This window comes from Thunnus maccoyii, chromosome 16 (assembly GCF_910596095.1).
Source record: "Thunnus maccoyii chromosome 16, fThuMac1.1, whole genome shotgun sequence".
Taxonomy (NCBI): domain Eukaryota; kingdom Metazoa; phylum Chordata; class Actinopteri; order Scombriformes; family Scombridae; genus Thunnus; species Thunnus maccoyii.
Window position 1 is genome coordinate 22577433 of NC_056548.1, and position 27739 is coordinate 22605171.

General features: G+C 38.5%; 1 protein-coding gene across 5 annotated transcripts in view; it reads right to left on the bottom strand.

Moving 5' to 3' along the window:
• lrfn5a (leucine rich repeat and fibronectin type III domain containing 5a) overlaps positions 1-27739 on the bottom strand; it is a 166788-nt gene that overhangs the window by 99603 nt on the left and 39446 nt on the right. For 2 of the 5 annotated variants that reach the window (XM_042388542.1, XM_042388549.1), the window contains exons 1-2: positions 24871-25232; positions 1168-1223 (exon numbers count right to left, since the gene is read on the bottom strand). The gene's annotated coding sequence lies outside the window, so the exon portion shown is untranslated. Of the gene's footprint in view, positions 1-1167; positions 1224-6061; positions 6137-24870; positions 25233-27739 lie in introns of those variants that run through there. The other 3 variants (XM_042388545.1, XM_042388543.1, XM_042388547.1) reach the window with 3 other exon arrangements.

The window sequence follows — 27739 nt, forward strand, 5'->3', positions numbered from 1 at the left end:
AGTCACATTATTCAGTCAGGACTTTTCCTGTGTCACCCTGGGCTATAACTAAAACAAATGGCCACATCTTATCCAATCAGCTACTTGACAAAGTACAGCAAACATATAGATCATCAAACAGCCATGCACTTCAGTCAATTCAGAGTTTTGGTTTCCAACATCTTCTGGATTAAAGCCGCTAATGGCTGATATATTATACAGTATATATATATATATATATATATATATATATATATATATATATATATATACATAATATTCCTTCTTAGTGTTTCCTCGGACAGTGTTTCCCTGTTGAGCTGTGGTGGAAGTACAGTAACAAAAAGAGGGACTTTGGCACTAAAAAGACTGTAACATTGAAAGATATCTACTTGATTTGATTCGTTTGGATGACTGAAGCTTCATATTGGCTTCAGATAAACTTTTAAATACATTTTTGCACAGAGGGAGGACTGTGGATTTTGGCCCCCATCACTTACATTGTAAGTGCATTATGAAGGGATCTTCTAATGGTCAATATGAACAGGAGGAATGATTACGGCAAGAAAGAACAATTTCAATGGTCATTTGGGCTCCTGACCATTGTTTTAATACAGACCTTGTTTAAGTCACTTTTTAAGCGAAGTAGTTTCTCAACTGTGGCAACTTGCAGTTTTAAATGTGACTGTAAACTGACAATCTTGGGGTTTTGGACTGCTGACATTTTAAAACCAAACAATTAACTGATGAATTGAAAAGTGACAGTGAAATGAATAAATAAAACCATTGTTAGTTGCAGTTAGAAACAGCAACATCCAGCAACTGCAGTTTATTTTGGGTCACTCCCACTTTCACTGCCCTGCTTCCGTAAATAGTTGCTATAGTAGCATACCACGTGTGTATTAATCCTGCAGCTGTGTTGATGAATTAAAAAGCTTATGTTGAATGTAACCTATTTGGGTTTGTGCCCTTCATGGGTCTCATTAGAGACTGAACTTATCACTCTACATGTGACGTTTCCCCATCCATCATCATTTACTGCAAAACCTATACTGACAATAAATATAAATCTCTTTATGTTTCTTGATGCCAGAGTTCCTTTGTGAGTTTGGCCGTTTTGTGTCCTCCCAGCAAGAATTAATTTAAGTGTAACTAGGGACAGAAAAGGCATAAGTGAATGCAAATTACCTCATTGTAGTACTGTAGGGCCCGCCTTCCCAAGTGACTGTCTGCCAGCTGTGGAGCTGATGGTTGAGGGATGAAATGGAGAAAGAAGATTAGGAAACCTGATATTAAACTTCTTACAGGGTCTTTTAAAGCCTCTTAAGCCCTTTCACTCTTTCTCTCACATTCCCTCCCTGCCCTGTCTCTCTCCTTTTCCCTGGCTACTGAATAAATAATGAAATTCAATCTGGCTCTGCAATCACTCCAGTATTTTGTTTCCCTTCCTTTTTTGGCCTGTGTTACTGTCTCTTATTCTTATCTCTGAAATTGAATAAAGGATGAGATTGCAAAGTTTTCCTTGTGATTGTCTGTCCTGTAATCCTCTCTTTTATCTCATTGGGGCGGCTGTGGCTCAGAGGTAGACCGGGTCGTCCACTAATCGGAAGATCGGTGGTTCAATCCCTGGCTCCTCCAGGCCACATGTCGAAGTGTCCTTGGGCAAAATATTGAACCCTAAATTGCTCCTGAAGGCTGTGTGTGTGTGTGTGTGAATGAGTGTTAGAACTCCTGATGAGCAGGTTGGCGCCTTGCATGGCAGCCTCTGCCATCAGTGTGTGAATAGGTGAATGTTAACATGTAGTGTAAAGTGCTTTGAGTGGTGTATATAAATGCAGCCCATTTACATTCATGTGTCTGGCTTCCTCTTGATAATTGCTACAAGACTACTAGTGTTTCTTTGCTGAAATCTTTCATAGTCTGGGTAAAACACTCCATCTTTATTCGAACAAAGGTGCAACATAAATAAAGTACTTAAAGTGATCATACACCCTCAGTCTGTCTCCAAAAAGGGACTGTTTACATTTTACAGTTCAGCATCACTTATGTGTGGTACTGCTATAGTCGCAAAGCTACAGCTCTGTTCAAAAGTGTTTAGTTATGTAAGTTATGAAAAGGCAAGGTCAAGTAACAGCAATGAAGGCAGCAAAAACATTGTGTCTGGAAAAAAAACAGACTCTCAAAAAACAGCAACTCAAACATTATTTTTTTGTATCTGACAAAGTACATACTGCAGGCAGGGTACAATGGGGTTCATTACATATTACTCACTGACAACGTCGCCTTTCTCATTACTCAGTAGCAAAAGTAATTAGCTATATCATTCTTTGCATTATTTCGGTAGCTCAACTCTGTAAAAGAGGCTTTTAAACAACTACAGACTCCACACCCACACGTCATATCTTCTGCTTTTAGACATATTAAAATAAAACAAGACATTGTGGTTTAACAAGCAGCTCTGTTTCTCTGTTTAGCGTCTTCAGGTTAGGCTTTTCTTGGTCTAGTGAAGCTGCAACATTTATGAACTGAAATATTGTAGTCTATACTGTACATTTACTGACAGACTGACAACTTGCTGCTAACCTTTTCCTCTGGTCCACCTGCATTCACCGTCACTTTTCTGCCACTCGCTCTTTCACTCAACCACTCACTTACTACGCACACACATTATGCACTGCCCTATTAAAGGAGCTACGCTATCAAGAGTTTCCCAGGCAATGACACACAGGTTGACTCACATTTTGGAAAAGCGCTGCACAGAGGCTCCCAAATTCTATTGATTTCTGAATGAATGGATAAATGGTGTTATTTTTGGCATTAAAAAATATATTTTTTTGGCCTGGCGGGGGTTCTTGTTCTCCTTTGCAGTTATAGTGGGAACACTGCAGTGGTAGAAGACCACTGTAGCAAAAACACACTTGTAGTTCAGTAAATGTACTTAATTAATAATGAATAATTCCTGCCACTAGATGTACTACAGTGGCTCCTCTATCACTGCAGCAGTACAGTACAGAGTTACATAACTGTTTCAGCTGATAAAGCATTTGTTTGCAAAGTACTTCTAATATCATATTTCCTCATATTAAATAAAGCACCTGCATTGTCTGCTGCTCCTGAAGTACTACAGCATCACTGCATTACTAGTAGAAAACAAAAGAGGTTCCATGTGTCTTTCTGATAAATGTAACTGGGTGGAAAGCAGCACAGATGCTGTAGCTAAGCTGCTGGCTGTGGATTTTCACAGGATAAACTCTTTCCTTCAGGTAGAAAAAACAGCCCTTCAGTCAGAGAAGGATCCTGATTTCCAAAGTAACTGCTTTCTACAGATAAGTAATGCCATTTATTTTGATGGTGAAGGAGTTCTTTTATTTATTTATTTCAGTCTGTTTAATATTTTTTACACCCTGTGGATTTTCAGATATAGTTTAGTGCTTGATGGCAAGCTGTGCTCTTTTATCTAAAATCTCTTGCGGACCCTCTCAATGTCTCTGTCAACGTTACTGCTAATACAATATAATACCCTACCGTCCTTGTCAATCCGGCTCTGTCTCTGTCTTTGTATCACCCACACTTCCATCTCCTTCTCTCTCTTCATTTCTCCCTCTGTGTCTCTCTCTCTCTCGTTCCCTCTCTGTCCTCTTATCTGATGGAGTGAATAATTCATGTCTATTCTTCAAGGAGGCTCTTTGTTCTCCCCCCTAGTGTTTTCTTTTAAAGCACTTGGGATAGTGTGTGTGTGTGTGTGTGTGTATATATATGCAGTGTTTGTGTGGTTGAATGAAGTTAAACTCATCCCAGATTCTTCTACTTTCACTCTATTCACACACATTAGCGCACACATTTTTTGTTCTTTGTGTACCAATGTTTTTGCCAGACGAGAGGAAAATCAAGAGTTCTGCAAATCGAGAGCGAGTTCTGCAAGCTAGTAAATATGTGTGTGTGTTGTGAATGTGCTCGCCCGTGTTGTGTATTTGCATATATTGTGTTGAATCCAAAAAAACTAGGAGTGTGAAAGGATAAAAGTAGAATTCATTGTATTTATTTGAATTCTGTACAGCATGTCTAGAGTGTGCTGTGTGTTTGAGTGAATGTGTGTATCCCTGTGTATGCCTCACATTACCATTTTTATCAGTATTCACCATAACACTTGAAAACAATGCCATGTGTGTGTATTATTGAAGATGAGAGATCATTATAGTTTGGCACTTCCTAAACCTTCTGTCCTGCATGTTGATGTACTCTTTTTCTCTCTCACACACCAACACACACATGCACACACACACCTTTACATTCAATACGTCAACCGGAGTGAGAGAAAGGAGGCTTGTTACTGGTATCAGTTTCCCCAAAATAACATTGTGTGCATCTTGGTGGTGATTGTCAAAATAACTGGTCTTTGACAGAGATGTTATTGAGTGTGCTTGATTGCTTGATTGACAGGTGTGTCAGCCAATCAGAGTCAGCCATGGTGCTCTTCACATTTAACATTCATCACAGATTCCTCCCATTTGACCAAATTAGCATGTGGTAAGATGGTGGCAATCCATTTCATTTTGATATATCTCACACTGTGTCTTTGTTTTATTTTACATTACTGAAGACATGGTTTTATGGGAGTAGGTTCTCCTGGGACCTGCAGAGTTATGATATCTGAGGGCGCAGGTTCAGTCAACTTCAAAGTGATATTTAGAGGGGGTGGTTGCAAAACCACATCATATTTTTTTATTGCTAATTAATGATACGTGTGTCTGAGTCATATCTACCCAGCCAGCATTGCTTGTTACCATTTTCACACATTTATTATCATAATCATCATCATCATCATCATGTTTGTCATTTCCTACTTCACCAAAGGCGAACAGAAAGGCAGCACTGAGACAGATCCAAAGTCATAAGAGAGCAGAGTCAACACATCAAAGACAGAATCACATCAGCCATATTTGATTAAAATCAAACTAAATTGAATAAATTAAATATAGACCCAAATTTTACTTTGATGTATTGTCATGATGATCAGCGCTGGTCAAGGTCCAAATGAATCAAAGGCCAAGAGGATGAACATAACATCAACTCTAAATGTCTCTATGCTAATGTTAAATTTATTTCTTAACCAACTTGATCAGTTTGGATCAATAGCAGCTAGCAGCTGTAGTAACAGCTCTAACAGCTCAGATGAACTAACAGTAGCTTTAGCGAGTAAACTGTCAAACTATCAATTAATGGTGTTAAGAAAGAAATTAAGTATCCAGCCTAGTTGGTTTGACAGTTTCACACATTAGCCAACACTGTGGTTCAACATCATCATTATGTCTCTGAATCCTGTTGCTGCCGCCTCTGAGTGGGACTTTGGTGGATAGTTTGCCCTGCAGCTCCTCACCCATTTTAAAGAGTAATTTCAGTGTCTTTAAATGTTTTAGTCCAAGATGAGTTGAGTTTGTTTGTGCTGCCATCTGCCTCTGTCTTCCAGGCACTGTTTCCCAAGTATGATGTGCATCAAATATGTTCGCCATGCGATTAAAGAAAATGTAATAACCCACATACATATGGAGCTCGCCGAGCATACCGAGGGGCCCACGGCAATCAAGTGTTCTCGTCCACCACACAAAAGGTTGAGTTAATTTCTGTTCTGCTGATTGGAATCACAGCCACTCCACCCGTCTACGGCCCGGAGGCAAAATGAATATTCATACCAGTTTAGACCCTGGTCATGAATATTTATAACGCTTAACACCAGATATGCAAATGAGCCAGCCAACCCAGATGGCTTCAGATCACGACATAATGATCACACACACACATGCATGCACAAACATACTCATAGGGAAACAAGCGCACACACACTGTGATGTCTTTCTTTCTAAAGTGTCTCAAGCATCAGAAAGACATAGTGGAGACAGGAGAGGGGGTTAAAATTGGGTGCAGAATTTAACTGCCAAAAAACTTAAGTGGGGATATGATATCAACACGATACCCCACTACAATGATAAACAAACATGTTGATAAGCCAGGAAAGGAAAGAAATTAGGGTAAATAAATAGTTCTAAATATAATCTATATGTGTTTAATAAAGTCTGAGGCTTACTGTAAGATTAAAGCTGGTCCTCAAGGATTGCTGGCTGTGTTATGTTCCCAAAATCTTTCCCGGGAACATTGTAGGCTAATAGAAACGATAAGATTGTAGTAGGTTACTTCCATATTAGGATAGATTAATGATAGTGTTGTTTCAAGAATACTTTTGAACCAGTTTGAGATGGGACACAACATTTAACTACAATAATACTTAACAGTGATCTAAAAGAATGCTGACACATATATAACACACTAACGTCCTAGCTTGTTTTTTGTTTCTTTATGCCTAATTACCCATTTACATTGGAAAATATGGGGAAGGTCGACCACAATAAGCTAAACAACATAAAGTAACAAGATGAAGAGTCGACAGCCACACTCGCAACTCTGTGAGGCTGTACTTACACACAGCAGTGCTTTGAGCTAAATGCTAATGTTAGCATGGTAACACGCTCACAATAACAATACGAACATGCTGATGTTTAGCAGGTATAATGTTTATCATTATCAACTTAGTTTAGCATTTTAGCATGCTAACATTTGCTAGTCAGTACTAAGTACAGCTGAGGATGATGGGAATTTCACTTGTTTTGCAGGTATTTGGACAAATGTTGACCTGACATGGTGATGGATGAAAAGAATTCATCTTGAAGGCAACATGAACATGTATACTAAATTTTATGGCACTTTATCCAATACTTGTTGAGACATTTAACTCTTTAAACCAATGTAAACCTCATGGTGGCGCTAGAGGAAAAGTCAGGCAATCATCAAAAATGTGCCAAATATTATATTGTATTATATTATATACATATTGACTCATTTATTGTTTTGATGATGGTGGTGGAGAGGTGTTAAACCGGGTTGAGATGTAATGATTGTGAAAACTATAGCATATAAATTATTTTCATACTAATGAACCCATAAGTGAATCATCATGCCCTGAATGGAAGCATCTCCATTTGTTTATCCATTCATTTATTCTATATTTACTTCTTCTTTAATTTTTCACTGCTTTGTTGCCTGACCGACTTCTTTTTGAAGTTGAAACCAGACATTATTTGAGGATTTTCTTTTCCTTTCTACCTGATGCTGATGTTCATACACACCCATTCCTCCCCTCACACACCTTCATCCCAGCCACACACAAAGAAGAATGCTGCCTAGATACTGTTAGCACAATCAGATACTTCCTTTGAGCCAAAGCCTCACTAACAAGCTTATCTTGCCGCGTACTGTGTGTGTGCGTGCGGTCTTGTGAGCACTTGTTAACGTGCTACATACGACACATCTAATACGACCACATGCACACACACACACACACACACACACACACACACACACACACACACACACACAACTGTACTTGTGTTCTGATGCAGGATTAAGGCCAACTAGCTTGTTGTCTGCAAGCTCGACATCACCTGAGATCACATACACACACGTACAAATACACACACACACACACACACACAAAGGAAAATTCTTTGCTGTTTCACTGTCAGTTATTAGGAGTTCTACACGCTGGTCCTTAAATGATACACATTGCTAAACAGCCTTGACAGCCGCTGCTTAGTTTTAATAGCACAATGAAAATCAGTGAAATTGGATTTAAATCAAGCAGAAATCATCTGAAATGCTCAAGTAAGTTTTGCATTCTTCTGTCCCACGTCTGACGAAAACATCTGCAGTAGCATCAGATTTGTTTTACTGTGCAGTCAGAATGAGGTCATGCTGAGCGACAAAGCTCAACTGGGTCACAGGCTGTGACTCACTGTATGTTGCAATATACCTGGACTCAGTAAAACCCCCACCTCACAAAGAGGCATCAGCATAGAGCTCTCACTGACCTGGGCTGCTGCGCATCTATTACTGCCAAGCAATTTCTTTAAAATTGCAACTGTTGATGTGTTGACTCAATATATAGAGCAAAAAAAATGCAATGCCTGTCTTTAAGTTAATGCTGGTGGTTTCTGTACAGTGTAGCCTTTTATGGACTGAATTTTCTTCGAGGGATGACATGACTTTCCAGTTTGAATTCAATGTGGGTATAATAATGGTTAAAAGTGGGAACTCGCTGACGACAGGCCAGTGATAGACTGTGGTCCTAACTCAGTTTAGAACAATACAAATACACATAAACAGGCTCAGTATAATAACGTTACACTGTGAATTAAGATAACAGCATCATAGACACGTCACTTAAAGGACGATTCCAGCAGGATTTGAGATGTTTTGCATTTCTCTCTCAGGCATTACTTCACTTCACTGCAGATGGTTTCGGAGCGCTGATATAAACTTTCAATATGTATGAGACATTCACTATTTTCTTTTTAAATGTTTAGCACAGTGATAGGTTAACGAACTAATTAAAAATTAAATTATTCCAACATTTTGGGCTGAAAGCAAGTCCATAGCAGTTTATCCTTGAAGTTGAACATTAACAGAGCTACTGGTTGCTGTAATGGTTCCTCCTGTCCATATTGGCTGTGAAGAGATCCCTTCCTAATGCAATTCAAATGTAAAAGATGGGAGACAAAATCCAGTCCTCATTCTATGCAAAAATGCATTGTTGAATTTAGCTGAAGCTAATATGAGGCTTCATCAGCCCGAGTAAGTCAAATCAAGTTGGTATTTCTTCAAAGTTAATTTTTCTACTTTAAAATTCCCGCTGTCTCCATGCTGAGCTACAGTGGAAGATACTCACTTTATTTGACTAACTCAGACTGCTGAAAATGTTAAATGTTCACATGGACCTCTCCTTCAACACCAGGTTTAAAAGGACTGTTTGTCTACTACACCTCTGACCACTAGGGCTGTGATGATAACCGTATTACCGCAATACCGTGGGGTTGAGCTCATTACATTCATCATTACATTTTTCTTAAAAATATCAACCACAACTGTCATATATGGTAGTCTTATGTGCTTGCACAAATACTGTGTGATATACGGGAATACAGTGGAGACGTAGGAGGCTACATGATATGTTAGAGAATCTGACAGAGATATGAACATCCTACACTGTAACATTATATTTATGACTGAAAATAAGGAAAAACATAGCAGGTCCCCTTTAAAGTGTAAATGCACCCAGGCAAATAATGTTGCATTCAAAGCTTGTCCCTCATACAGGATCTAGCAGAGTTCTTCTCTAATAAAGTTAACAGGTATGTAGTCTGGAGCCCAGACACAAGAGTTAATCAATGGCAGTCCTCTTGTCACAGCCTTACAATAAAACAATAATCTGACACATCATCGACCATATCCTAGAAACTGCTATGTAGAAACTACATGTCCAATATGTGTGTACAGGTGTTGTACAGTGGATGTCTCACTAAGCCTAGTCCATCTCTTGCAAATGTGCTGACTCACTGTGTGGTGCTGGTAAATGGTTGAGTCATGCTTTTGCTTTAGTTCCCAGAGGGCAGCTGTGGTAATGTTGTACATCCTTTTATCGGCCCACTTGCTGCGTGTGTGTGTGTGTGTGTGTGTGTATGCAGATTCTTGCCTACATGAGTGGATGTTTTGTGTGCCTGCAGTACTTTGTATCCGCAGTCTGTGAGAGCTTGCAGGGAAGTCTTGTAGTGCGTTTAAGAGTTTATGTTTGTGTTTTATGAATCCACGAGGTACTGTGCTATGTGTCTCATCCATCTCTTCCTGCACAACAACATACACTGTTGATACTGTTAGATAAGTAGATTGTAAGTCATGATATCATGAACCCTATTGTTCTAATGTGAGGAAGACGTGGAAAACTGTATCTCAGCTCACTGCCACTGCTTCTCTTTCTACTCGCCTGAACTACACTCTGCATTTACTTAATTTTTGTCGCTCAAATCCACCCCTTAGCAAAAAATATCAAAATTATTGAAGTGGAAAACTTAAAATAGCTTTAAATGAAATTAGTAATATAGCAACAATTTCATCTGGTAAAATTGGATTTGATCTTTGGTATCTTTTTGATTGACAGTCTGTCATATTAAGCCACTTTAGATACACATATTTTAAACACATTTGTGTGTCTCCTCTGTTGTTGTGTATTTCTTAAGCATCATTATTTCATTGAGTCCTTATCCTTTCAATATAATAAGAACATGAAAAACAGATTGTAAGTTCAGAAATAAATTGAGAGTAGCAGTTTTAGTCATTTTTCATTCATAAGTTAATTAATTAACTGATTAAATGGGTCCTCTGTGGTCTAAAATTATTGGTCCCTTGCAGCTTCTGAAACCTTGAACAACCCAAACCCTGATGTGTTAAATCCTCTGGGGGATGAAGCAAACTAGCAAATACAAAAAGCAAAATCTGAGGCATCAACCATAGTTTCATGTGTTTGTTTAATAAAGGTATTTGTGTGTTAAGGTGTGTTTTACAGTAACAGTGCTGCCGTAGATGAGGCTGTAGAGGTTGAAGGATTCTAAAGGCAGACCCATTTCTGTTTTGTCTGGCAGCCCGTAATACTCTGGCACTGCAGTGTATGTGCAGTCAGAAGTTTGTATGTGTATCTCCGTGTGTGTCAGCAGGGTGGCAGAGAGATCAAGCCATCCTGACTTTCAAAATGACAGCTCATTATCAGGGACAAACAGCCCCCAAGGGTATGGAGACACACACACACACACACACACACACACACACACACAGTTCCATTAGCTTATCCCAATGAATTACAGAAGAGGATTGAACAGAGAAAATCTGGTGTTTTGTATTAATTTGATCTACACCCAGAGCTATTTTAGCTTCTTGAAATGTGGAAGTCAACACAGTTTTTCTGGAAATATTTCATAAAATGCAATCAATAAGTTAACAATTTGTCACAGTAACTTGTTGACATGGCAATATGCACCTCAATTTAGAATAGAGTTAATAGAACTAACTTCAATAATAATAGATCAATTCTATTTGGTCCTTGTATATTACTTCCATTGTTGGTATACTTTTAAAAAATACATTTTATAAGGGCTCAAGCCAAAAGACTATCTTATTGGCATCCATCCTATCTTTATCTACTCAATCTAACAGCCACTTGCTCAAAAGAGTTATCTCAGGCCATCTCCATACATTAGATCAGTCCATATATCAAAGGTACCCTGCAGAGGTTTTCACTAGTAGCACTATGGAACAATGTTTTTTAGAGTGGGTCTGGTTTTGTTAGTACATGCATGAAGATGTTCATGCACAAGCACATGCATTTGGGAGACATGATAAACAGTGCTGCTGATGGTTGTATTCTCTTCTGCTGATTGACAGTTGGTGGTAGTAACATACAAGGAAAAAGAAGATTTCAAGTTAGCAAAATAATAAAAGCAGCCTTTCAAGTGTTTTGTGAGAAGGGAAATGCATTCAACGTGTTTGGTAAGAAACACTGGATGTAAATATAACTTGCCACAGAAAAATGCCACAGGGTACTTTTAATTCTTAATCTTTAATATTACTGCACACAGTACTTAGGAAAATATATAATTTATTTTATCTGTACAGGAAACAACTTCAAACAATAATTATCAACTTACATGAATTCAAAGGATTAATTTAGTCTAATCTAAAACTGGTTAAAGGCCAAACTCTCAACTGTATACCACAAGAAGCCGTAAGCACATATATGGTGCTATCTCGTCATCAAGGACAAAGGACCGAACCATGGATGGACTACTAAGGGGTCAGGATGTGTTATATCACTGTTAATATTTCTTGTTGGAGTGTCAAAGGTTAAATTCATTCTTAAAACATCTTTAAAGATGTCACAACAAAGAAGGCGTCATGATACCTTGATGAATTGTGTGCATCGGGGGTTTGATAGGTAGGTTATAAATCGCCTATGGGCCTAACAACAACAGCACCACTAAAAACAGGATTTCCAAAGCAATAGTTATTATTTCTGATCTTGCATCCTCAAACATGCAGCTCAATCTCACCTCCATTCACTTCTGTTCTAGTCTTGCTGTTCTGTACCCCAGCAGTGGGTTGTTCTTACTCAGAAATAATGAATTGGGTCATTCAATAATATAACAATATCCACTTAATTCCCTGGCAACTGCCTCAAACCATATCAATCAGCCAAAAATATCAAGCCATCAGATTTTGGATTGTTTGTTGGTGAGTAGCAGCTTGCTTAGCTCAGGTTAGTGCCAAACAGAAAGAATAAAAAATAAATAAAACCAGCCAACAGCTAGGATTAGCTGGATGCTATTTATAGTATTTGGTGTAAAAGCTAAGTGGGATGCAGTGATTTGGAAGTCATCCCTGCTTGTAAAGCAGATGGGATAAACTTTAACTAGCCAGAGCTATCAAACTAGCTTTGATGTAAAAGCAAAGAGACACTTAAACGTGTTATTGATATGATGTGTGACATTAAAATAGGTTTCTAGTAGGAAACAAAACCACAAAAGTGTATCATCAAGATCCATGGATGTAAATCATCATAACCAACCAATTTAAAAAATGTAAGTAAGAAATTTGGGTAACTGGATTTCATTGCATTTTATTGTAAATGTAAGCACATGGATAGCATCATGACTTTGTTGACATTGAACACTACAGAGAAGAAAAAAAATAATGTAGAGAATCTTACCAAGGAAAAGAAAACAAATCTACCTAAAAGCTGTTATCAATATAATGATCGGGGTTTGATCAATATTTGTACTGCTGAACAGTTATACCCCAAAGGTTCACAGATGATAACAGATCAAACACCCTGATCTGTCATGTCCTAAAGAGACTGTTTTTTTTCCTTTTTTTTTCTTTCGCAGCAACTTATTTTGCTTCACACATACTGAGAGTCATGTGAAGAACAAGAATTCTGTTCTAGGATAGATTTTCATTGTCTTAACATACTATCTGAGCTGCTTATATGACTGACAATTTTTTGTTACAGATGGTGAGTTTAATGAGATACACAGTATCTTATGCATATGGAAGGTAGAGGCAGTGCAAATGGAGGTGAAATAAAAGGTTTCCCATACCACAAAGAGTCATACTCTGCATTGTGGGTCTAATTTAATTCCAAACTTAATGAAACCCAAAAACAGAAACCCACACACCACCAATGTAACCTCTTCATTTTGGATCACAGGACCCAAAGACTTTCTGAGGGAATAAGGTCTACTGAATAGTAGCCTACTGTGTTGAACCAGAAACTGTACCCGTAGTTAGCGCCTGCAGTGTAGCGTTAATCTGTGTGTGAACAGATGGCATGCGCTAACAAGCTAGGCTAAATGTAGCTCCCGTTGGCATGGGCCAAGACTGATCTCTGACTTCCTGATCCCAAGCCTCTTAATTAAATGCACCATTTAATCTACTCAGTTTTCAGCCCCTCTGCTGCTCCAAAAAACAACACTGTTCATCACTGATGACCTCCTCGTGCTGGTGGTTGGAACATTGCACTATTGAAGTGGGCAGGAATTTCATGGGCCTATGATGGCCATGGTCCCCATGCCCCTCAGTTTGGCCTTATGCCCCTCAAAACTGATATGTGGGCATAGTTGATTTCATCGTTTTCTCCTCTGCTTCTTTCCTGTCAATACGGTTTTTAGAAACCACTGTCTTTTGATGTGATTCTGATTTTTTTCTTGGGCAACATTACCAGTGGTGGGTTTGACTTAAAGCCTGGTACGAACCACTGGAAAACCACTGCAGTCCAGCTAGCCATAAGTTGCAACTCCATGGTCAAACCAGCTGCCCCTAAATTTGGAGTGCACATGTATTCCCACCTTTATAGCAAATGCACTGAAAGGGCCCAGAGCGAGCTGACAGGGAGAGTCACCGATTTTATTCTGTCAAATTTCTCACTTTACAAAGACAAGTGTTGCAGTATGAAACTTGCGTAAAGAGAGGCTATGACATCTTTATTCTACTCGAGCACACCAAATACAATACAATTCATCAAAGTGTGTCGCACTTAGCACATGGATACACATGTGACTATGTCTGGTTTTCAAAATACGATGTTAACTCAGGGTATATACAAAAAACACATATGGAAATTAGATTAATTTAATTATACTCACAGGAAGCATAAAACATGTTATCTGTGTCCCTCATAAATTAAAACATCCCACTAAATTGTGAGGGACTATTCTTTATTTTTGGGTTGCAAGAAAAAAAAAAAAACAATGATATATTTGAGTTCAGGACAACCCTGACTACACACTAACCCAAAATCAAGCATTTTTACTGTATCATTTTAGAGAGATCGCACAAATATTGGTAATTTGTAAATACCAATAAATTATTTTGTGAAAGAAACAGCTTTTTTATTAATTTATTTCACTGATAGTTATACTATGTATTAAAAGTAAAATCATCCTTAACCCTCAAGTTAAATTCATTTTCCATGGACTTAAAATCATTGTTTTATTTGATGGTCTTGCTGCCCTGGCATTTGGCCATTGTGTCCTCAAAAAGTTGACAACAACAAAGGCCAAATGGCCTTGCCCCTAGGATGATGAAATTCCAGGCCTAACTGAAGTAATTAGAATGTCATAAAGCCTTCCATATACAGGCAGTGTTTTTAAGCAATGATGATCAGCATGACCAATGAGCATGCTGTTTCTGATAACTATCAACTAAATATAATTATTTCTTTCACATTTCACTCTACTGTCAACACTGTTAGTTCCAAGCCAATGAAGATGGCAAATCCATATTGTTGTGATTACAACAGCTTCGGTTAGACAGTGCTATTCATGGTGATATTAATGGACCAATAATTGAGGATATGCAGGTGCATAAAACAAGGATACATACTTTGTATAGATGTTTATACAGAAGTTCATAGAGCCTATGGTGAGTCAGGAGTCAGAGATGCATGTATCTTGAGGTGTCCAATACCAAGACTAGTTGCTTGGACTGAACTTGCAGACAACAGAGCCATGGCACTCACTGACTGACTGTACTTTCACATTTGCATCAACATAGTGCCAACATGTCCAGGGTAGACCAGATCTGACCTCCTCAGGGCTTTTCAACCATTTGAATGATGAAACATGTATGCAGCCTGCCATTCCAGCCATATACAGCAACTAATTTCACAACATAGCATCAACCAAATGTGGTATAATGGTACTTGAGTGACATGCATCAGTAGGTGAAATTCACGATTTGATCTTCAAGAGTGGTGTCACAACTTCATACATTTCCAATACAACAAGGAGTTACCTTTCATTATAATGGTTTTAATTTCAATTTCAAATGTGTATTAACTTCAGAGACTTAGATTAAATAGTCAACACAAAATACAAAATGTTGTTACATGCTCAATCAGTTGGCAACTTGACTGACAAGAAGGAAATGGAAGCACCAACTTTCACTGCAAAAACAATGCATCACTTCTCAAAAAGATCAACATTGCAAATATACTTAAGATAGCTGGGAAAATGAAAAATGACATATATATTAACTGGATGGACAAAGTAAAGTGCACAATCCATCATAATCTATTATTGCTGATGTTTTGAATTTGAGATTTTGTCAGTCAATGATCACGTGGAACTGTATGTGATACTGAACTGCTGCAGACTGAGCTGTCCATGGTGCTGATTTACTCTGCAACACAAACAGTGGATACATAGAGCTCTCCATGGTCCTTAAATGTCTCCTGCAAGCAGCAGCAGAGTGATAGACTACAAAGAAAATGTATTGTTTCATTGATATTTAATGACAATAGATGTTTTATCTTACTTTATCTATTGTAACATTTCTTCACTGTATTTGTGCTATGCTTATCTATAGGTTCTTCTCTGCTGCTGCTGCTGCTACTGCAGTGACCCATTTTTTTCCCAATGGGAGTGTCATTGAAATTCTGTGATAGTAATGGATTCACAGATGGAAACTGTCTTTCGGAGTTTTATTCTCACTTATAAGTGGGCCAAAAAGTCTGTGTAGACTAATGGACAATGAGCAGAGTCAAGCATTTCCATTTATACCTGATGTCACATCCAGAATAGCAGTTAACACAAAAGAAGATGTGTTAGGTGCAATCAGGAGACTATCACATGCTGTTGCAATACATCACATGGGGCCCCGAGTCTCATGTTAGTAATATTTGTGTTGAGCTCTACTGCATGCAAGAGTTTCTCTATAGACTTACTGTCTTTAATGCCTAAAAGGCCAATCATGTGGGACCACTTCCACTAATAAAGTGTCAAAACATAGTTTACTTATGCAGTCTTCTACAGTGGCTCCATAAATCAAAAGTCTACATTACACATATCTAAGTTAAAACATTAATATATAGAGTACAATTCAATATATAAGAAGTCAAATATGTAAGAAGTCAAATCCCCGTCCATAATCTCAATGTCTTTCACAAAACTGTGATTTAAGTCTTACATCTACACCAACTTCACCATGATAATCCCACATGTATTGTGTGTAGTGAATAAACTGAATCTCATTGATGTCTTAAAAGAACCCTTTATTCATTATCTTAATGCTCCAACTATTATGACTAAGTCTTTAGAGGGCAGGGGTGGTCTTGATTGTTTTTAACCCTTATTTAACCTGACAAGTTGACTCAGAATGCAATGTTATTTATGGAAAGGGCCTAGGGGATTACTTTCTAGAGGAGACAAACACACATATATGTAAAATCGCACCTAGAGTTGGCCCATCAGTGCAGTGTTGTACGGTGTATGTAATATTGGTTAATATGTACAATAGTCATATTTACTGGGTGCTTTTTAAAGAGTTAGCTTCTAGGAGTCTATGTTGTCAAAAAGACAACAAAAAACAGAAGGGAGAGTAATTAACTGTTTTTAGGTATTCTATCCAAATCTTTCAACACATTGTATTTAAGTGCTCTCCAGCAATGTTTGGCAGTGGATTGGGGTGCTTTATAATTGCCAAGTATTTGTTGTTGTTTGTTTCTCCTCATAGCTCATTTTTCTCATGACTTTGTATCAAGAAATACATTCTTTGCAGTTAAGAGTTAATTCAGCACAGCACACAAATAATGATGTTCAACGCAATTTGTTGGTGTAGTGTAGAAGCCTGGAATCAAAAGACAAAACCATACGGGTGCTTAGAAATTTTCTTATCACCCTGATCTGTGTTTTGGATGCATACTCTGGTTTAGTGCCATCCTAGAGTAATAAAGCAATTAACAGCAAGTTCAAAGATAAAATTGTGACAACATTCAAGGGATTTTTTTTTTTGCAAGACACTGAAATAAAAACCATTCACACAGGACATAACGTGTTGGTTTGGTACAACATACAAATGCAGTTCTGCAAAAAACACAGACCACACACATTGTCAGCATGCTTTGCTACCGGAGGCTGAGGACTTACAGGCATCTAGAGTTGCACAAACTCAGCAAGTCTGTCAGCTGTTTTGTAGGCGGTAGAAAGGTAAGGGTGCATACTGTAAATGTTAAGTAGTGGTAACTGTAAATGGGAGGCCATGGAGTGCAGGTAATATCTGAATGCATTTACACAAGGAAGATAAACAATAATTCAATGCACTCTAGTTCAGATAATGTTATCATAGATGTGTAAGAGGAGAGTATTTTAATGCGCGTGCCCTGGTCTGATCTTGCTATGGCTGTCTATAAAGTGAATTTTACTTCTTTTTTCAAATGGCAATACTACAAAGCATCCCTCTCAATTTATAAAAAGCTTTCCACAGAACTGATTTTTCACATGTTTCACCCTTGGGATTTTTTCAGAAGAGCTACTGTACTGTTGGATGGTGCCATTTAAAACAGTGTTTATATGAAGTGTGGGCCAGTTTCATACATTGAGTACCACATCTGATGGAATCCCTCGGTGTTGAAATGTGTATAATATGTATAATTAGTCTTATGATGACAGTGAATTTGGGTCCCGTGTAGGCTTAAAAGACTGTACACGTGAAAAATTCCAAGTTCCTCTAAATGTAATCTGTTTTCTGGCACTACTTATTAATATAAGATGACTTATGTTAATAAGTAAATTTATGCAAAGTGTGTGCAACTCATTAGTCAAGATTTTAAATTGGCTAATGTATCTCTAACACTGTTGATACACATAGAGTTTATACAGGCAACATGTTGTAGCTGTTCTGGTTACATACAAACATAGGGCTGAATGCCAATGTAAACATGTTACATAAACATCAGCTGACCATGAAAGGACCAAATCATTATGACATACCCCATATACAGTGAAATTGCCGATGACTTGATGCAACCACTCCTCGGTCTGTGGTATGTTTAGTAAGTGCAACAAACTCTATTGAGCCTACTGAGTGCAGAGACATCCACAGCCTTTCTCTAGACAGAATATATAAAACAGTACAGTCAGTTATTCTGAGTTTTATAAAGAGCCAAGGAAGAAAGAGTAATACCATTTTTTCCCATTTGCCTGAGTTTAAATTTAGAATTCTTAACTGTACAGACACATACTGTATGTACGATGATTTAAAGCAATGGTTCCCAACCTGGTTATAAATAAAAATAAATCTAGGCGGTATTAAGAGGATAAACAGATAGAAAAGTAGAAAAAAACAAATTTTGCTACATAAACTTAGGTTTATTTTTTCAGACTTTCCTCTAATCGTAGATTTTTTTCTTGTTTATGACTGTGTTCTTTTGCCTCTAAAGAAATTTAACAATCTGAGAAGCACCCTTTGAAATCAATAGACATAATGTAACATGTTAAGAAAGATCACAAGCAAGCAGACATATGGTGGCTTCATTTTTAAGGGTCACAAGCCAAAAAGTTTGGGAGCTGCTGTTTGTGCTACAAATAAAGTTTTTCCCTTTTTTTGTTTCCTATTTATTGTTCATGAGACAGATGTTAACATGAATTTCTAGTTTATCAGCTATGAATATATCTGAATATATTTTATTTGATCGATGACTCAATCGTAGGCACTAAGCCAGTAGTCTGTCTATATTGTACCACATTTACCCAGTCATCTGTCCTGAAAACAGCTCATTATCACCCAACATGTTTCACATCTGTCATGTCACCCAATCCTCACCCTCACTCTATCATACACACATCCTTCCCACTGCTCTCCTAAAGTAAGATCCAGTGTCATACACGTCACAGGTGGTTTTGAAGCAGCAGTTGTGTGAAGAGAAAGGGGTGGTGGTGGGCAGGTGGGTGGGTGGGTGTTGGGTCATGTGGGTGAAAGAGTAATTTAATTGACATAGCAAAGCAAGAAAGACAGAAAGAAAGTTTATTGATGTAGACTGTCTACAACTGAGAAACTCAAAGCACCCAAATAGCATTTACCACATAAAATCGACAACAAAGATGACTTGTCGCAGTTGGTACAAAGACACAGCAGATGAGCTAAATTTCTAAGAAAATGACACTGAACATTAACAACAACAACATCAACAACAACATACACATCTATTCTAATGTACTTAAGACTATGTAATGGATTTTAAGCAGGAACTTAACTACAGCTACCAGCCTGCAAAGACTAATCCTGCCTTGGCAAAGACATGCTATTTATTTAGAGTCACTGTGTTTTAACAACGGTGCCAACGTAACACTAACTCCTGTATGTCAACAAAGCAACGTCTTACTGTTACTTTTTTTTTAGAATTTAAGGGTGTAAATGTGTTTAAGGATGTGCAAATATTTTCATCACTGTTCTGTGTATGATTTGGCAGAATATTTATTTATTCAGTGTATCAAGATAATGTGAATTTCAACACAGATCTTGAAGATATGAAGTAAAGTTTAACTGAATTCAAACGGAAACCACTGCAAGGAAGCTGAAATAGAGGTAGTACAGCTCCTTTCCTCTGCACTTAGAAGCCTGGCTGCTGCATTTTGAGAGATGAAGTGAAATAAAAACAGACCTGTGCTAGGTGTGTAAGAGAATAAGAAAGATTTGATTCTGGATATCAGATGATACAAAAGAGAATGAGACAGTGCTGACAAAAATCATTGATAACACTTTTACCTGACCCACCACTACTAACATCAAAAAGAGCACCATGATTCTGTGTAAGGCTTCAAATTCAATGGCAGCCCACCGAGTTCTTCCTGGAATTCAGCTTCAGGAGGAACAATGAGAACAACTTTGGACTCGATTTCATTCAGTTGCAAAAAGCTTTTTGTGCCATCCACTACTTAGAGATGCCAGCCCACTAAGAATCACTGAAGTGTTGCCTGCATCTACTGTTAATGAAATATTATTTGTGACCAGATTGTCAGGTATCAAACTGTCAGTTAAAGTCACATAAGTTTTTTTTTCATGCAATCTTTTTTTCTAAATCCTTGGAAAGGAATGGTAGCTTGGAAAAAAAAAAAATCAATGACGATAATGTAAGCAACCAATATCTGATCTTTTCATCACTACTTTTGCATGTTGAGTGAACATAATAATAGCTGTCAATCATCTGTATTTCAGCTGATAGTTAGGTGAGTAATGAAGAAATAAAACAGGGTCTGGCTTTGTTTTCTACCTTCAGACTTACTGCTGGCATTTTTAAACACATATTGTTTCATTGTTTCTGTAATGGCCACACGCACATCATTTCGGTCACCTGCAGAATCAATCCAGATGTCACAACGTCAAGCCAGCTTCTTATAAGGCCTGCCTCTCCACTGCTAATAGGAAATGTTCCCTAACATCTGTGGTCTCTATCCCTCTCCCTATCTCTCTCTCACTGCCTCTTTCTCTCTCTCTCTCTCTCTCTCCTGCTTTCTCTGTCTTTCTCTGAGCAGTAGAATAAATTGAATTAGAGCTCCACCACCCACTCCACAGGATCCTGCAGCCCTCTGTCAGATAGCTAAACAGAGAGAGAGAGAAAGAGAGAGAGAGAGAGAGAGAGAGAGAGAGAGAGAGAGAGAGAGAGAGAGCTGCAGAGAGATAAACAGAGGGCAGGAAGAAAGACGGGCATTGTAAAAATCCCCCCTTGCCCCTATAAAGAATAAAGAACAGTCCTTACAGCCTCTTTACTCGCCTCTACTACAGTCTGACAAGAGTCAACACATTTTTCCTTTTCTTTGGGTGGTGTGAGGGTGAAATAGAGACAAAAATAATGAGAGGGGGGATGTAGAGGATAAGAGATATGTTGCTTCTGCCTCACCTCAGCCTGCCCTATACTTGCCATTGTGGAATATATTTGTATATGACAAGATCTTTCATTATAAACATGGCAACGCACACAACAAGTCATACAAGTGCACCTGATGTTTATCCTTAAGTTCCATACAACTTCATATGTTATTTATTTGGCACTAACCAGTAAAGGAAATTCACTTTCATAAATGAAGTGACAGTCAGAAGTAGCTTTAAGTTACAACCTCTTCCTTTCTTGTCTTACATTTCCCGCTAAAAACTCAAAACACAATCTGTAACACAAATGCATTGCCATTCATCCTGAAGCTAATGGAATGGCAAACCATTCCTTTTAGACGTAAATAGGAGACTAAACACAACTAAAATGGACAGAAAATCACCAGTTTCTCTCCCTCGTTCATTCACCCACACTCTTTTTCTAGAACCAGAGAAGCATTTGCATAATGCCTCCATATCCACGGGCCATTAGCACCAGCATGAGTGGCTCGTGTGCATAAATTTATTGCCTTGATCAATCAATGCAAGCTACTGTACCGGTACAAACCAGTGAAACTCCAATCCAGCAAAAGTTGGATGGCAAAGAGAATAAAAAGGGCAATTTTCAAACGCTGACATGTCAAAGTCTCTCTAAATTAGAGACACATTAAACTCCACAGAGCCTCAACGGGAAAATGTTTGATTAAAATGGTAATTTTAGATCATTTTTAGTGATTCTCATCGTACATTATAATCACAGTAAATTAAATAACTTCTCATTTGGTGATGACCCCAAAGTACCCTCTGCAAGGATTTCAGTGTCAAAAAAGCCCACTCTGATATTCAGTGGTAAAAAAAAAAAAAAGTGGATATTGTTTTCAGTGCAAGTGCAGTTCAGGAAAACATGTTTTCAGGTGGTATTAGCTTTGGTAGAAGACCACAATAATGCATACAATTGTTGCTAATGTCCAAATGCCATTTCAAGTCATGTACATCATGCTTATGGAACTTGAAGAGACTTCGCATAGCCAGTTGCTTTCATTTCACTATTTTTTTATGAGTCTTTCAGTTTCAGCCTGGTTGGTGCCGGCAACATTCAGTTGGGGCAAGTGTTAATGCTGCCATGTGTCCTAAGTCATTCCTTAAGTAATTCCTATATTTCAAGTATTCACATCAAGAGGAAGTCGAAGTCAAAGGACCAAGCAAGATTCTAGACCCAAAATGCAAATATATCAAATAAGGATTCAATGATTTTCTGTGTTTCTGAAAGGCTTCAAATGATTTGTGTGGGCTGTACAAACTCTAATATTGAGAAAAACATATAAAATAAGCGATACATCAATGCAAATGTTTATTTATTTTATTTAAAAGGGGCAGTGTACAGCTCAAACAGATTATAGCTTCAAACTAATTCACATCTATGGTCCTTTGGCAGGTCAGAGCAAAGAAACAGCACAATAACAAACAAATGTTCATGCGGCATGTTTAAATATGTGTAAGTCTCTTCATTTTAGTGTGTTTTTTCTTTTTTTTTTAAACCAATTTTCACCCATAAAATACTTAGATTGTTGACGAAGAACAGAGTAGTTTCAATTGATTTTCTTGTAACACTTTCTATGACGCCCACGTCTATAATGCATTATAAACATACTTATAATGTGTTATACTCATACTCATATATACTCTACTCATAAATATCCATAATGCTTCATAACAATAATCATAACACATTATAGAGAATTTTATATTGATTTGTAAGGTCAAGTATCATAATACTTCATAATTGATGGTCATTTGCTGACAATTCTTTGAAAGGATCATAGTGTGTTATAATTCCCATACTTATGATACATTCTAATCATTTTATAATGCCTTATAATCACTTATCACTTTCCAAGTTTTGTTTTTTTACCAAGTTGTTTTTAAGGAGTCATTTTTGTTGATCAAATGTTTACATAAAAGTAAAATATACAGCTACAGGTAAAGTAGAAATTGTCTCAGGTATTATCTATAAATTGAGTCAATTGAGTGTTTAGAAACATTGCATTAGTGAAATGTAAATGTCCATCATTCAATTCATCACTCAGTTCGTTGTCTGTTATGACCTGTTAAACAAATCAATTAATTTTACAGTGTTTTGTGCTGTTCTTGCACAGTTTTGTTTTTTTTCACTTTACTTAAAACAAACAATGACCACTTATCGTGACCTATAAGCAGCTTGTAATGTATTATATCTGCCTATACCTCAGAAATGTCATTACTTTACTTAAAGTATTATAGACATGGGTGTCATTCTCCTAGATGTGTTTTCCCAGATCCCAAATTTGTCATGTTTCCTGCTCCAAGAGGACATGTTTAAAAGACCTCTTATTGCAAGAACAGCTCAAAAAATGCTTCTGCTAACAAAACATGATGAGCTCTAAATATAAATTCACTATAGCATGTTAGTATAAAACATATTATTACCTTACATTTATTCAAGATCAGTTCATAGGAGAACCTTGAATGCCTAATATCGACTGAAAGAAAGCGCCATATTTTGTTTTGTTTTGTTTAAAGTGGAACCCAAATGAACTGCAATGTGTTGGACTTTAACAATTGTGTGATTCTCTCCTATTCCATCACTAGTGTCACATATCCAGTATTGTCAGTCAGGACACGCGCGTGCACGCATACATACACACCTATCTTCATTTGAAACTGACCAGTGAGGCGTGATACTATACATGCGGTCAAGCACACACACACGAGCGCGCGTACACATACATACATACACACACACACACACAAACACACACACACGCACACACGGCGGACAATGCGCGAGCAATCATAATCTAGCTTTGTTCCAACAAGGTATAGGGCTGGGGTTCAGTTGCGCACGCGCACACACAACGCACGAACACATGCATCTTCTATCCATATATTATACTGTTGGTGCTGTTTTTTTTTATTTTAAATTTCACAGCAGCATAGGTAAAGTAGGCTGTATAACCTCATCACATAACCAACACACTTACACACAAACACAGAACACTGTCTCTCTCTCTCTCTTTTCACACAGGTGCAGTAGTGGCGCGCAGAAAAGGGCAGAGGCGCAGTGCTTTCTGCGTTTGAGCCCTAATTGTCCTCCCAGGCTTCTCAAATTATCCTGTAGCCTACATGAACATATAAGGGCCTTGCTGACACACAACACGCGCGCGCGCACACACACACACACACACACACACACACACAAGTTCTCTTTCTCTCTGGCAGCGCTCCCTCGCGCTTCTGCGTGCGCGCTCGTACACACATACACAGACACACACTCACACACAAGCGTTTATTCACAGTACTCAGCTGGGTGCAGAGCTGCTGAAATTTAGCCTACTGAAACTAGCCTACGTCTGGGTCCACCGACCTCGGTCTCCGGTGCGAGGGTGCCCACACACGCACACGCGCGCACACGCGCGCACACACACACATACACACACAGAGCCTCTATATAACTTGTACCGGACTCATTTCTTGACCTTGCAATGTACTCAGTGCTGGTTTTCCTTCCTTCTCTCTACCTCAGCCCACTCCGCTATTCAAGTACACCCTCACTGCCTGCCTCCCGCCCCATTTCAGGATCCAGACTAAACGTCTATACAAGAAAATGTAGAAATAACTCTACCACTGCCCCGTTTTCACCCCTGAACAACCACCATTCCTCTGCTCAAACAGACGCAGCCAGAAAGAAAGAACAAGTAGAAACAGATAGACAAGGGAAGGAAAGAACTGAGCCGTCATTTTGCACGTATAAAAGAAATATAACAGTTAAAACTTTACCTCTTTCCGGGGGTTATGGTTCCTTCGATCACCGAGTGTCAGGGCGCAATTAGTATCTTTCCAAATCCCATAATTAGAATGTGATTACAGTTGTAACTCCACACAAATAGGCTCCAAATAGTAGTATATGCCCCATATGTGTATATATCGAGGTAAATATGTGTGATATCCTTTGGGTGGCTGTAAATTCCGTATAGGTTTATAGTTCAATCCTGTCTTCCAGAGGGGTGCGTCCGTTTTGCATTCTCACAGCGCCCGACGACTACATCCTCTTCTTCTCCCTCCTCTCTCTTTCTCTCTCCCTGTCTTTTTCTCCCGGTTTCATCCCTCCATCCGCGGGGTAAGGGAAGAATCCCATCCGAGAGAAACTGAAATGATCCCCCCCCTTCCAACCCCCTCCCCTTCAACCGCTTCTTTTTCTTCTCTTTTTCTCCTCTTCTTCCCAGCAGTGCCTCCTTCCCTCTTTCTTTCCCGCCGGTCGCTGTCCTCGCGCAGGTGAAAGAGGAAGAATTCCACTACAAGAAAAAAAAAAAATCCCAGGCAAAAGGGCGGAAAAGTCTTAATTATTCCATTAAAAATTACCCATGGGTTAGGTGGAGTTTGTTGGTTATTGAACACTCCTAAAATTCAAAAATAATAGTTTTCCTGGTTTGATAGAGACCATTAATTTCCAACATTTTCAATAACGGATTTTTGGATCTTCACTTCACAGTCGCGAGCTTCTGGCTCTCTCTCTCTCTCTCTCTCTCTCTCTCTCTCTCTCTCTCTTTCTGTCTCTGAGTCTTTATGTCGCTCACCCTCTGTTTATTCGACTATGTGCGTCTCCTCTGCAGTCGAAAGTAGAATAGACTAAATTAGAATTAAAAAATAATAAGATAAAGACGAGTTAACTGTCTGTCCGGTCACTCACACCGAAAGCTTAACGGTACAGTCCCGCTGATCCTCGGTCCTCCTCGCCGGTCGCTTCTCCTGCGCAGTTAATCCAGATAGCGCAGCGATTATGACAACAGTCAAGTTTGAAACCTTAAAGGAACATCACTTCCTGGTGCTCTTTTCAAAATAAGACTCTTGTATCAGGCCCTAAATCATAATCTGTAAATTGATATATAGATTATGGTGGGAAATTAGGGAAAAATAAAACATGGAAAAACATGGATCTGTGTTTTATTTTTGCCTCATTTCCAATCAGAGTAGTATGTGAATGGCTCAAGTCCCCCTGCATCTGTCTGGATCAGCTAGCCCAAATAGTTTCAAAATGCTGCTCTGGTTTGCTTGAGTTCCTGTATGGTCAGTTGTGGTGTGACCGTTGGGCTAAACAAATGAACCAAACCCCAAAATTTACACTAGTGCAGACATTATGGGTGCTCATTTTTGATTTACCCTTGCTTCTCAGAAAGTAAGCTATGTACACATCACAGGATCCACATTTAGCCATGGCTGGATTACCATGCGGGTGAAGTGATCAACTGCCCCACCTCCAGTAAAACCTCTTGTGAATATGTTTAGGAATATGCATTGCTAAATTGCAATATCAACTGAAACTCAAAGGAGCATACCCTGCGTTTTTACTGTATCTTAGTACCTACCATCTCTCACACAAGAGTCTAATGTCAAAAATGAGTTTTAAGCCTTTTAACATTTACGGTTATATTGTGCATCAGATGCAATTCAAGAAAAGAAAACTGAAAAAACTAAATGGATAAAATAAAACAACTGAACAACTAAGTCATAGTTCATGTAGGCTATCTTGTAGTCATGACATCAAAATGACTAAAAAACAAATTTGCCTGTTGATATGAACCGCCAATGACTTTGAGGCTTAAGCGACTGCAGTATATGTAACAGTCAACTACAGGGATAATTTGTGAGAAGTGAAACTACATTATCTACTCCATGTCTATTGCTATAGGCCTATCTAGTCTATAAAAAGAAGAGAGAGACACACACAAACAAGAGCAAGATGTAGGTTGGCGTTGTGGCTCTGCCCCACCTCGCCCCAAAGCCAAACCTGCATCATCACTTTAACAAACTCGAAAAATACAGATGCTTTTATTTTGAAGTAATAATCGCCTGATTTCCGGAGTACGCCTTGATAACCCTGTCTTGCTTGATGCAGTTTAAGAAAGCCTGCTGCGTTGAAGTTGGTGAAAACCCTTTTATTCCCTGTATGGCGCACTGTAGTGGCCGACACCCTGCGTGTTCAGCTGGACGGTACATGGGCTCACGTTAGATTTACACACATCATTTCTTAGATATTGATTATCCCATCATTTGTCAGATTGTGTGTTCTGAATGTCCATCTCGCCATCCCTGCTCATCAATCATTCCGCGCGACGCAGATAAAACCAGACCGTGCAAGAAATTGAGGAGAAAGTGCGATTGCCATTCTTTTCTGGCCCATCTGGAACTAAATAATACCGTAACACCAGATGTATATATCACCTCCTAAAATACATTCTCTCAACCATCTGTCCTCTTCCCTGAGAAGGCGTTTCTCTGTGGGAATGAGGATGAAGTCCTAAAGGATGAGAGAGTGGTATGGGCTATTGTCTCTCTCTCCCTTTATCTGTCTCTCACGTAGAATATATGTTGGGGATGATATAAGGTAGACGTGAGAGAGGTGGGGAGGAAGAAATACAACTATGCAGTGTGAGAATTTAGATTTTGGGAGAAATGGATGATTGATTCTGTGTGGGAACGGAACAATATATCAATATGCCTTCAAGAGTTTTGATAACCTATGAATATTCTGCCTCTCATCACCCATTGTTTCACATTGTATCCACATCTTTGCATTTTTTTTTCTAAGTTTAGGTGGCAACTGACATCAGATGCAGGAGTCCACAAGGGTTTACTGAGCCGATGCCTC